Source organism: Mauremys reevesii, linkage group 20, assembly GCF_016161935.1.
Source record: "Mauremys reevesii isolate NIE-2019 linkage group 20, ASM1616193v1, whole genome shotgun sequence".
NCBI lineage: Eukaryota > Metazoa > Chordata > Testudines > Geoemydidae > Mauremys > Mauremys reevesii.
Window position 1 is genome coordinate 7307880 of NC_052642.1, and position 13525 is coordinate 7321404.

At 45.8% G+C, this 13525-nt stretch overlaps 1 long non-coding RNA gene across 1 annotated transcript in view; it reads left to right on the forward strand.

Moving 5' to 3' along the window:
* Window positions 1-6059: 6059 nt before the first annotated feature.
* The window catches only part of LOC120387392, a 96654-nt gene continuing 89188 nt past the window's right edge, over window positions 6060-13525 (forward strand). The window contains exon 1 of the long non-coding RNA XR_005590148.1: window positions 6060-6255. This is a non-coding gene — a long non-coding RNA (uncharacterized LOC120387392). The remainder of the gene's footprint in view (window positions 6256-13525) is intronic.

The following is a 13525-nucleotide window of genomic DNA, read 5'->3' on the forward strand; positions in this document are numbered from 1 at the left end:
TGTTTGCCTTCGGGCAAGAAAATATAAATTGTAGAATTATTCCAGTTTATTAATAACAGAATTGCAGCGCTTTTAAGTAGACACTATTGGAAACAACTGAGGGATGAACTTCCACCCTTAGAAACACCCTTGCTGTAGGTGGAGGAAATTGTTCCTGGGTCAATCATACAAGCAATCAGAGTAGATAAATTATTCACCAGTTTCTAGTTCCATCACAATCTTTCCATAAGGAGAGTTTAGGGGTAGAACCCTAGAGATGTGAATGAGATTGCTTTGGCATAACTGAGAGCAAAATTTGGCACTTTATGGTACAGACCTAGATCCTCCACCCAATCTGTGTAACTTGATTGGGCACTGAGGAACTCTGAGGGGGAAGGAAGCTGGTAGAAATCCTCGTCCAGATCAAGGAACAAGTGGAGCTGCTCCACTACCTCTACTAGAGTTGGAATAGCCTCATGGTCTTTGCCCACCTCTGGGGAAAAGGGGTGGAGGATCTACATACCGGTGGTCTTCTTTGGGCCCAAACCACCCTGGTAAAACAGTTGGGCTCCATCACCACGGTCTCTCTGAGTCTCCGTCTTGCACGTCAGTTCATCTGCAAGAGGGCAGGATTTTTCCATGTGAGTGTAACACTGACAGATGGTGGACAGGATCGAACCTGGGACCTCTAGAGCTAAACGCATGAGCCTCAAGCCACATGGCCCTTAGCTAAGGCAGTAGAGGAGACTCATTAATCTCTAAGTGGTCTCGGTGCCCCTAGATGGGACGGAACACCATACCCAGGAGGTGTGTGGGTTACATACTTCCCCTACCTCAGGAAGTGTGTCCCAAGCTTCAGAGACTTTCCAGCTGAAATCCCAGATGAGCCCCCACTTGTAACACCAACAGACTCTGGTCGTTGGCAGGCGGGATCAAACCTGGGACCTCTGGAGCTTAGTGCATGAGGCTCTACTGCATGAGTTAAAGCCACATGGCACCTAGCTAACGCTGTAGCAGATTATTTAATCTCTAAGGGCAGGTTCAGCTACGTGAATAGCGTAGCTGAACTCGAAGTACCCTAGTTCGAACTACTTACCCATCCAGACGCTGCGGGATCGAAGTCCGCGGCTCCAAGGTCGACTCCGCCACCGCCGTTTGCAGTGGTGGAGTACCGGAGTCGACCGGAGCGCGCGGGGAGTTTGAACTATCGTGTCTAGATTAGACGCGATAGTTCGAACTCCGAGAAGTCGAACTCACCGCGTTGACCCGGCAGGTAAGTGTAGACTAGCCCTAAGTTAAATCTTAGGTGTGTGGGTTACATGAGCACAATTCCTCCCTCTGGTGTGCATGGTGAGTCTCTTCTCCATGGCATGTATTTCTGTTCACACCAAAGGGAGTTCTGCTTAAGGGCCGAGGGCAGACTATGGGACAGAGAACCATGCAGATAAGGAGTCTGCATATGGATCAGGGACACAGAGTGAAAATGATTTGTGGTTGTCAGCCTTGGGCTCCCAGGCCGGAGAAACAAATGACATCGTTTCTCAGCAAGGAATTTGCTGCTGCTAGCGAGAGACTCAGAACTGGCCAATTTGGTGATGAACTGTATTTGGAAAGCAATCCAAGGGTGCTACATGGCAAGGAACACTTCCCATGACCTCATCATCTCTCAGACTCACTGTCTCCCTACATTCCCTTCTGGGAGCTGCTCTCAGGCAATCCCAATGGTTGCTGTCATATGGCAGTGGTGGAGGGCCTGCGGCTTTGGAGCTGGCTTCTATTTATTTAGCCCCATCACCAGAGTATCTGAGTCCCTCACAAACCTGAATGGGTTAAGCCTAACAATCCCTCCGAGAGGTAGAGAATTATTATCCCATTCTTACAATGGGAGACTGAGGCAGGTCACTATTGTGTCCAGAATTATCCACAGAGCTCAGCATCCATAATGGGGGCCAGGTTTTCAAAAGGGCTCAACACCCAGTTGGGCACCAAAATAAGTGGCCATCTTTTCAGCAGCGCTCAGCACCCAACGTACTGTGTTCTTCTGAAAATTAGACCATCCGTGTCGCCATGGGAGCTGCTGGTTGCTGAGACCTTTTCAAAACCGGGCCTACGTGTGGGTGCTGAGGACTGGCAAAATCTGGGTCCTGAGTTCTACTGAAGATTTGGCCCCACATGCCTGGAACTTTGTGGTCTCCTGGGTCCCCAGTGCAGTGCTTTAACCACAAGATCGTCCAGCCAGAGGCTCTGTCAGAGCCGATTTCTGTCCACTGCTATTGCGTGGTACATGGTGCCCCTCTCTTCTGTCCACCTGTTCTCTGTCCAGGGGCTCTTAGTCGGGGGCGGAAAGGCTCAGCTCATTGCCTATGAATAGAAACATAAATGAGATTTGAATTGTGGAAGTGGTGCCCATGTCACCACATCCTACCATAGTTTAATCATAACAACAACAAATAATAATTAATATGGATGTTTAGAAACCTATTCCAGGCAAATACAGGCAGCTTTTCTGTAAGTATCCTCTTTCCACCATTGCAGCAGGACCTTTTGTAAGCTCCCTGGGGTAGGGGCCAGGTTTTTGTTCTGTGTATACAGCACCTAGCACAACGGGATTCTGGTCCGCCACTGGGGCTCATTGACGCTATGGTAACATAAATAATAAATGCGAATTGACCATTGCTGGGCTTTGCTGTTGGGGCTTTTCAAATTCCAGGTCTGTGCCATTCTGTTCCTGTGCCACCAACAACACTTCCTAGTCTTGCAAGGCAGGAGGAGTTCAGGAGTAGAGACTCTCTCTGCATCTCTCTGTTGTTGAAGCTGATTCTTGATCCCTTCCCGCACCCCCACCCCCACTCCCCTCCCCTCCCACCCCCAGCTAAATAAGCAGAAGTTGTGGAATATCATTGACTTTATTGGTGAGCTATGCACATCTTGCACCCAGCCTCGTGCCCCTTGGACAAACAAGAGAAAAGCAACACCTCCTCAGCTGGTCTGTTACTGGAATGAGAAGACTCTTTCTGTTCAGTAGCCAGGGGGATTAGCTTCTGCCCTTCTAGCTGGCTGTGCCTAGATGGAAGCTGCTCTTGCTTTTGTTGTTACTCATGCTGTCCTTTCCCTGGGTACATCCCATGTCTCTGCTTCGCCTATTATTGGAGGGGCATTTGCTTTTGGGTTGTGCTCTGCCTCTTTGAAATCCTGCCTCACCAGCAAAAAGGGTAGAAATCATCCGTATGGCTTCCCCTGCCTGGTCTCCTGAAGGGCGTTGCCATTTCTCTCATTCATTCCAACCATTGTGCAGCCCATAGCTCACACAGAGCCTGGGCCACCACGCCTGAACAAAGCCAGGGCCCTACACTAGCGATCGATCCATTGGTTGTTTTCTGATCAGTGACAGTAGAGGCCATAGCTATGTATGGCCTCCTTCCGGATGTCCTGTCACCCACCCCAGAAAAGAATGAAGAAGAGGGCTCTCAGGCAGCGTGGGGTGTCACCAGCTATCTCAGTCAATGCTGTGAAGGGGTGAGTCAAAGCCTGATCCCGGAGAGTGAAGAAAGAGAGAAGGATGCCTATGTACGGCAGCATGAGCCCATGGTTAAGAGCAAAGGCTAAAAAGCACGAAGAAACAGACTCTGGCGAGAGTCACGTGGGCGAAAGAGATTTTCTTGAACTGAATGTTCTCCAGGAGGGGAAAGGCCATGCAGTCATCATACAATTCCATTGGATACGAATTCCGTTGTGCTTTCATGGGTCAGAAGGTAATTTAATCCACTGAGTTGGAAGTGGGTAGTAGTATCATAATCCCCGCTTTTCCTGAGTCCCTTATAGGGAGCTGGGAAGGCCTTGGCACTGAAGAGGCAGCAGCTGGTGTGTTGCTGTCTCGTACGCCATGGCAAGGGGGAAAGCACTGAGCTGGATGTTCTCTCCATGACAGTGATCTGGGAATGCCGCTAGTCTCTCTGTTTCTTTTCCTTCCTGTTTGAACCCAACACAGCCAGCAGGTCTTCATGAAAATCTTAAAGGTTTCATGCCACAGGACAAGCACAGCACGTTCTTTTCCCAGACCTCTACTGTGGGTATGTCGTTGTGTGCAGGAGGCAGCTCAGATGGAAAACAGGGCCAGAAGACTTTCTTCCTGATCTTTGTGGAAGGCCTGTGGGTGCCACCACGTGGTGTTTGGGAGCGGGGCTGTTCTCGTGCCCAGAAGCCACATGTCCTTAATGCCCTCGAGGTGTATTTCTGAAATCAGTACTATGTTGTTTTAATATGTCACTGGACAAGTGAAATGGCCTTTGGACGGGGCTGACAAAATGGCAGCTTCTTGTCCTACCTTCTATGATTGGTTTTTGTGCAGTCAGTTTCAGAAGGACCATTAAACCTGATGCTTGACCAAACAGCTCCAATCTGTGTTCCCTACGGGTAAAACCCATCTTGTGCAGTAACCCAGGTCTATGCATTGCTTAAGACTTCAGAATGGGGCTTAAGAGCATCTTAAATGGTGCTAGGCCTATCGTTGACCCTCTACACAGGGGTAAATTGACCCTGCATGATCCAGCAACCAGAGACTTTGCAGGCAGGACACTTTAAGAGTGAACATGGACATGTTACTGAAGGTCCTGCATGATCTTTGTGGAAGCCTTTTTATACACTGAACATCCTGTAATTGGCAACCTGTTAATGAGCATGTTGGATGTGTTAGGATAAACACCATGAGAGAGACAGGGTTGATTTAACCTCTGCAAGTGGGGAGGGTCTCAGAGCCCAGGCCTCAGGGCAAGAAGGGAAGTCTACACTGCTGGTTTTAGCCCTGTAAAACAAGCCCCATGAGGCCAAGTTGACCTGGACTCTGAGACTTCCTACCTTGGGGTTTGGTTTTTCTCAGTTAGATGTACCCCAAGACTCCTGATCAAATGGTCAGGTGGGAAATGAACTCACATGAACCCTGGTCTTTTGTAGCTGCTTGTTTAGCTCTGTCCCTTTCTCAAAGGATTACTTTGTGGACTGGATACGGATAGAAACACTGCAGAATTCATAACCCGCCTCATGAACAATAAGAAGTTCCAGCCGGTAAACCTGTCCCAGACCTCATGAATGGGTACACGATGCGGTGCAGAGTAACCATGCTGGGCCCAAGCTGCGTGAAAGGTGGATAGTCAGTGACACAGTTCCAACTGCCCCTGCATAGCAGAGCACAGGTTTCTGCAGTCCCTGTCCGCAGACTTCCTAAGCTAAATCACTTAGAAGTACAGTTTCCAATACCACACAAGGTAACAGGGTCCTTGATTGACTTTCACAACTCACAAAGGCCTCAGACACCCACTACCAAATCAAATGAGTTAGTGAAATCGATTTCCTGCTGTGATTGTGGCATCCTGAATAAACTGTGCTTGCCTGACTCTAAGCCAGGAGTCGGCAACGTTACAGAAGTGGTGTGCCAAATCTTCATTTATTCACTGCAATGTACGATTTTGCGTGCCAGTAACACATTTTAATGTTTTTAGAAGGTCTCTTTCTATCAGTCTATAATATATAACTAAACTATTGTTGTATGTAAAGCAAATAAGGTTTTTAAAATGTTTAAGAAGCTTCATTTAAAATTAAATTAAAATGCAGAGCCCCCCGAACCAGTGGCCAGGACCCGGGCAGTGAGTGCCACTAAAAATCAGCTTGCGTGCTGCCTTTGGCATGTGTGCCATAGGTTGCCTACCCCTGACCTACACATATGAGCTTGCAGGCTCAGGACCTTAGTCTGTCACTTGAATGGCTGTTCTCCACTCCCTAACCTGCTCTCTGCTGTCTAGGAGCTGGTCTTTGCAGAGATTTGCTACAATCATCACAGATTCTATTTTTCTTTCTGAAGAGCTCCTTAGACATCTCTGGGAAACAAGCTTGGCTACTTGGAGGGGTCACAGAACATTGAAATACCCAGGCATATTGTATATGGCTGTAACAGGCAGATATCCAACCACACACAGTAAATGCCATGGGGTGAAATTTTCCTTCCCTGTTTTCAGAGCCTGTTCCTGGCCCACCCTACTAATGTTATCAGTATAGCACTCTGAAGTGGTGGAGGTATACACTGCAATGTTCTTTACCAGGAGGTTGTTGTACTCAAAGCTAGGTCAATTACCAGATAACTATATTTGTACCCCTATCTCTTTAAACCTGAGATTCTGCTCCCAATCAGCAGCACAGCTGTGGTGGATAGGAAATGCTTTGCTGCAGGGGCTTGAGCTACCTGGAACATGTCCACCGTGGGCTGAGACTCCCTTGAATTTGCAGGTACTGTAACCCCTTTTTGAGTTTGTTATGATCATTTGCAAAGGTGAGAAAGCTTAAGCAGGTCTCTGTGAAACTGAATTTGTTAGGCTCAGGGGAAACCAACTTGTAGCAAGGTTGCAAAGTGGACAAACTGTGGCTGATTTGAATACTTACTGCATGAATCAAATGCTAAAGAATGCAAATAACTCTTTTGTTTATCATTAAAATTTGGTAGCAGTTTTAGACTAAAGGAAATGTATTGTTCATAGTCCCAGTGCAGTTGATACAAATGGTAAATAGGTAATGCTGAAATATGATGTGGAGCTTTATTTTCTGTGACTTTAGGATATTTGGAATGGTTGTAGGGTTAAACACATGTACAGGGAAGTGTTCTACCCAAAGCTGGGTAAAATGCCAGAGCTATGTATTTGAAATCCTCTATTTCATTAACTCTGAGACTCTGCTCCAGGTCAGGAGCACAGCTGTGAGGAACAGGCAGTGCTATGCAGTGGCTTCACCTGTGTGCTGAGTTTGGTGCTTCCATCGAGGGCTGAGTTTCCTTTGATTAGCAGCTGTGCTGATTAAATAGAGCTGCTTAGGCAATGGGCTGCTCTCCCAAAGGAAGGAGGCAGGGCTGTGCTTTGAAATCCCCCCAGCAGAGCTGGCCTGGTTTACCTGGAATGCATGCTGTGCCCACTAATAGGATGGGCCAGTGTCCGTGCTCCCTAGTCACTTTGGAAGGCATTGGCAGAATGTCTCCAGGGCATCTACGCTAGGAGAGTGCAGCTCTGTGCACCCCAAGTGAGGGGCTGTGCCAGCCAAGCACAACTGATCCCACAGGCTGCATGTAAACTTACCTGAAGGGTCATATTCAGCATCCCCAAAGGGTTTGTTGGGTTTCATTTGGGTAAAAGTTCCTATTGCCTCATGTGTGAAGTTACAGGTTACCTCACTTCAGGGGCTGAATTCTGCTCTGTGCAAGCTTTGGGCTGGGTCTTTACCCCAAATATGTGGTGCAGAGTTGGCACAGCCTCCTGCTCAGGCTGCTGGTGAGTGGGGAGCTGCTGCTGTGATGATCCCCACCTGCAGAGTGGTCCCTTGGGGTGGGGGGAGGGGAATGCTAGCCAGGGTACAAGTGGGTAATCCTGAGGTTGCTCATACTAGTCCCGAATGGGCCAATTTTGAGGGGCATGAAGGTAGCATACAGCCACTGTTTCCCCCTCCCTAAATCTGGTTCTGCACTGAGCGTGGCTTGGTCAGACCTGAGGAAGAGGCCTTATGAATCCAGTGTTGGCAAGTGTCTTTCTCTTCCCAGTAGCACGTTGATTAGAATATTCAGGCCCTTATATCACCCTGTGGTATGTATCCAGTGAACCGTTTAGTTTGTTTGTTTTAACCATGAATGACTTTCAGTGCCCTGTTTAGTCAGCTGTATCTTATTATATAAAGTAACCCTCTGGCTTTCCATAGAACATGTAATGCTTATCACCTTCTTCCAGCTACTACACCTCAGTACACTCATTAAAGCAGCCCTCAATCACAGAAAAAACATTTGCAGTATTTAAGATCTCCTGTGTTTCAGACATTCACGTTGCTATCAGTGTTGTGTCAATTAAACTACAGGGGATCAAGCCACATGGGCAAGGTGCTGGCTGGCCAGCTCTTACAGACAGGGGCCGGTGGGGCTTATGAAGCAGCATACCTTTCTGGTTGGATCGAACTTTTAATCAGTTCTTTCCCAGATGGTCCCTCTAGTTAGGTTTTAATGGATTGGTTGGTAAAGCACTGACCATGCAAAAGTCAGGGTGTTATAGCTCATCCACTGCTGATTTCTGCCAATTCCAGAAAGAGCAGAGTACAAGCAAAACTCTTTTTTATATATGATGCTTGATACAGATTTCCATTGTCCTATATTAGAAATAAACCCCTGCTCTATGTGCATGTCTTTGATGAGCAGGGAATGACTTGTGGTGTTCCATGTGACTAAGTTCCCTTCACCCTTTCCACCCTGGTCCATCTATGGTGGGGCAGCCACAGACTGGCCCTGTATGTCAGGACAGAAAATGAAGGGGACAAGGCTAAAGCAGAAGCTCTGTTTTCCTTTCATATGGATCATTTTCCTAGTAAAACGTTATTAGCTCATCAGACACTGGCTCTTTTCAGACTACCAGCCATATGAATGCTCAGTGGGGTGTGCCACAGACAGAGGTACACACATACACAATGTACACTGTATGTATAAATGGCATATGAAAGCAAGTGTGCAATTTGTCGTATGGGATTGCTGTATAACACAGAGGTACATAGCTAGATGGGACGTTATTGATGGGGCTTACCCCCAGTGACCTGCTCGATTGAGATTTTGATGTAATGAGGGAAAATACAATGTCTACTCTGGGGGCTTAAGTGGTCACATACACAGGAGTGAGTTTCACCCTCCTCCCCCAATCCTGCAAACAATTATGCACATGCTTAACTTTGTAACCAACAACCATGAGTAGATCCACTGATCTCAATGGGACTACTCATTACAGAGAAGTAAGTATGTGCATAAGTGTTTGCAGGATCAAGGCCTAAGAGAGTTTCTGTAGCATGCACTATAACTTCTAAAGACGGAGGCAGGCTTGAGTCTGCCTTTTTTTTTTTTTTATTCCCGCATCCTCCCATAGTACATTGGTTTTTAGTTTTTCTGTGTTGCAATTCCTGGATCAATTTCACATTGAATACTCGGTTCAATTTAATTTAACTAGTTGAGAAGAAAACTTCAGAGTTTGGATTATGTTTTGTTTTTCCTTTTGTTATTAGAATTGTTTCCTTCTACCGTTTTTATGACTATTCCATTGCCCAATGATAGGAGGTGGAAAACGAAATTCCAAGACTGTCTTTTAAGGGGTGTTAATTCCTATGAATGTAACCAACGTAGTTAGTTTATAACAGTTATGCAAGGAGATGGGAGATCGTTCTCTTCTTTTGACTAAAGATCCGCAGAGCTTTCTTCTTATCCTTAGCTCCCTTCTAGAGAAGAGCAGGATATTAAAGGGTAACTCAGGCTAAGCATTTCCTTTGTAGCCTCCCTGTTCACTTATGCCTACTGTTTTTTGACATCCTTAAAGGTGTCGTTTAGTCGGTTTTGCATTGACTTTAAAACAAATGAGTTTTTAAAACCAGTTCTTGGAGACCATGGAAATATGTACTAACCCCTTTTGATGAGAGGGGCAAGGTTTTTATTCTTCAGACAGGCATTCCAGAGCAAACGCAAAAGAGGAGGCTTTAATTTTTTCAGTAGGAGGAATCTCTACTTCAAAAAGCAATGTTTGTGGGAGTCAGGGAGTATATTAAATTTTCATGCACTTTCCTGGATTACAATGGGGAGCTCGGCAGTAGCGTATCATGTCATTTTTCCAGTGGAGAATCACTTAACTAAAGTACGACCCCCCTCCCGTGAACCAAAGACCAGAAAAAGGAATCAGTGAACCCCTGGAGCAGTGAGAAGATACAGAATTACTGGACAGGAAAATAACCTTTTAGGCTAACAAGTCTGTCGCCTTAGGTTAATTTCAGCCCCACCTCCCTCCTTTGTCACTGTATCCTTCAGTCTCTGCCTGTTCTCCCTCTAGCTGCCTCTTAAACTCATTAATACCATTTGCTTTGATGGTCTTAAATTGTTGGCAACTTATTCCAGATGTCTCCTACTCTGGGTGAAATAGATTTATCTGAATTTCCTGTTTACCCTTAGTTGCCACATGTTTTTGAACCGCTTACCAGTCAGAACACTCCTCATTTAATTACCTGCCCCCTAGTACCATATTCTGAAATTTGGAATGACTTTGTATCTGATATCATCTTTGTTTTCTCATGGGAATAATCTGGATCTCTTTTACCTTTCCTTGTCACAAGTAGAGCTGGTTGGAAAACGTTGTGTATTGAAGCTTTTTTATTTCGGGGCGGATGGGAAACAAAATGTTCCCAGTAACAAATGTTCTTAGAACCTGGACTCATCTTGATTATATTCTGCTGGACCTCTCTGGGACTGATGATATCCCAGGGACTTAAAAGTGGTGACAGTGGGTTTGATTCTCCTTGTTAGGCTTGTCTAAACACAAAGGGGTACTGTTTGAACAACACTAATGTCGTTAAAGTGGTACAGCCCCGGTAGTGTGGATGCAATTATACCAATATAGTTATTGGGGAATAATCACACTGATCAATGGCATCTTCCCAAATGTATAACTATGTCCACACAAGGAAATTACACCACTTTAACTATGTTGGTAAAACATAACAGAAAATACAAGTACGTAAACCGTGTAGAAAATGCCTTGAGCCCCAGTCCAGCAGACAGATTTATACATGCTTCACTTTACCACTGTGAATTATCCCATGGAGTTCAATGGCACTACTGGTGCAGTAAAGCTAAGCAAGTGCATGTTTGTATGATCTGGGCCTTACTTACCCAGGGGTGGGGGTAAACGGGAAATTAACTCCAGTGAAGTTAATAGTTAATGTGTGTTAGAGGTGAGTTGTGCATATAGTATCTGGATTAGGTGTGTAAAGAGTATATTGCGCAATGCCAACGCTGTTTTGCTGGGCTTGTATACTTTCTTTGAGTCTCTGGACTGACTTGTGTGCCTTTTTGACTGCAGTTTCATAATTGGCTGAGGGTGTCCTGGACGTGGTAACACAAGGCATTAGGTTTTGCATTTGTCTGGCAAAACAGCAAAAGTGATTTGGTTATAGATTGATCAGCTGTTCTATATTATGAACTTGCAAAAATGACTTTGGCATTTCGAAAGCAGTCTAGAAGCATGCCTTCCCAATCCCAGCGTTCTCCCCCGTAACTGAAAGCTGCCAAGTAAGAGCCACATTTTCTGCTGGTATAAATGGAAGTCAGTGGAGCTGTGCCCTCTTCCATAGGCAGAGAGTTTGGCCATAAATCTTCAAAAATTTCGGTAAGATTCTCTCTTGTGCTGAGAGATCTCTGTGCCCAGTGTGAACATGGGATATGAGTCATTTCATCTCTGGTGTCGCCTGGATAAGGACATCATTTGGTTTGCTTTGTTTAAAAAAAATACTTTAGAGAAACTAATAATTTTGAATAAAAGCACAAACAACCGGATATTGCTGCTAGTTATGTCCAAATTCCCTAATCCTGACCCATTAAAGGGAAAGGGGGGTTACACCTTCCAACATCTTTGCTTTGTTTTAAAAATGAATGTTGTTAAATTTTACAAAATGGCAGCAGAATGAAACAATGGAGCCAAGAAGAGCTTGCTCATTTTATGCTAGATCATTGAGAAAGAAGATGGTTGGGATTACGAGGTGCATACCTGGGTGTTTGAAATGCTTGAGTGCTGCACAGCGACCAGTGATATCTCTTGTACAGTGGGTGTAATTCATTTTCAGAGTTCTGCTATTGCATTTGCTTAGAATGGGAAATCCTGCACATATCACAGTAAATGTAACAACTTTGGATGCTAAGGACCTAATCCCCTTGCCAGTTGGAAATCAATGGAAAGACTCCCGTTGCCTTCAAACAGGAGTTGTGTTGAGCACTGTCACGTACCAGGCATGATGCAGTCTGGTAGCAGACGAGGGACCAAAAATCTTGGGAGTTCAAGTGGTAATGCACTAGGACTTCTTTAAGTATGATCCGCTCAAACAAGCAAAATAATTTGCCAATCAGGAGGCAGTATGGCCTACTGGCTAAGACACTGGATAGGGAATCAGGAGATCCAGGTTCTGTTCCTGGCTCTGCCACTGGCTTTGTGTTTATTTCCCCCTTGCTGCCTCTGTCTTCCTCTCTCCTTGTAACTTCTCTCACTATGTATCTGTACAGCACCTAGCATCCTGGGGCCCTGCTCTTAGCTGGGGCCTCTCATTGCCACCATAATACAACTAACAGCGTTTGCTTGCTTGTTTACTATTATCGTTTGGACCGTGCAAACACAATTAGTATAACCAATCCAGGTGAATAATATCAAAATCCCGGGTGTGGCACTGGGCGTAGAAAAGCTACCTGTGCATTGCTGCTGTTTCTTTCCTGTTGTGAACCAGCATGTACTGCCACTTCTCTGCCCCTCTCCTATTATGGTATCTGAAGCACTTTGGAATGGGACCATAGTTACAGCTGCTCCCCCCCTCCTTCCTATGGGTTAGAACATAAGAACGGCTGTACTGGGTCAGACCAAAGGTCCATCTAGTCCAGTATCTGTCTACCGACAGTGGCCAATGCCAGGTGCCCCAGAGGGAGTGAACCTAACAGGCAATGATCAAGTGATCTCTCTCCTGCCATCCATATCCATCCTCTGACGAACAGAGGCTAGGGACACCATTCTTACCCATCCTGGCTAATAGCCATTTATGGATTTAACCACCATGAATTTATCCAGTTCTCTTTTAAGCCACTAAACTTATCGGGTGCGGTCTTGGGTGCTGCTGCACATTCTCCAGGAAAACAGTAGTGATCCCGGCCCTTGACTAGCCTGAGGGGAATGCTGCAGCTGTGCCTGCTCTTCCTCTGAAGTATTGTTTTTGGGGCACTGCCACTGCTACTGCCAGAATCAGAGGCTCTAACTTAGCTCCTGTTGCTGCTGCTGTCTCAGCTGCCTTTTTATTTTTATTTGTGTGTGTGTGTGTGTGAGAGAGAGAGAGAGACAGCTCTTTGGGCAGAACACATCAACTGCAAACCAATAACTAGAAGGATTGTTCACTACGTGTTTTCCTTTCTTCTCTCCCCAGTCCCCCTGAGTCTGATCCATGCTGGTCCCCTCTCTCCTTTCTTCTGCCGTTTGCAACCTTTGGGTGGGATTATCTGTAAACATTAGGAGGCGGAAATTTTTGGCCCAGAATCTTTAGTTAGTGTTAAGGTAGGGTTATGTGTCTGGGTTTGAGGCTGGGCCATAAGACTCTGGTTCAAAGGCACCAACATCCCATGAACCGATCTTGCAAGACCACAGCCCAGACTGGCAGAAATCTCTTTAGCTCTAGTATGATTTTTTTCCCCATCTTGAATTGATGGCAACCTTGCAGAATCAGCTGTTTTTAGTGAGATTTCCACAGTCTTGGCTTGCATCACAACCAGAGAGGCCCCTGGGGTACTGCGCACCTGTAGTGAAATCAACAAGAAAATATGTAAGCTTACATCGCCCTGGCAGAATCCTTCACTTCACACCCATTCTCCAGCCCTATTTCTCTCAATGAAACAACTTTTAAATGAGAGCAAAAAATGTTGGTAACGAAATGACCATGATAGGGCATCTTAATGGCTTTTAAGTTGCTAATATTTTTCTTC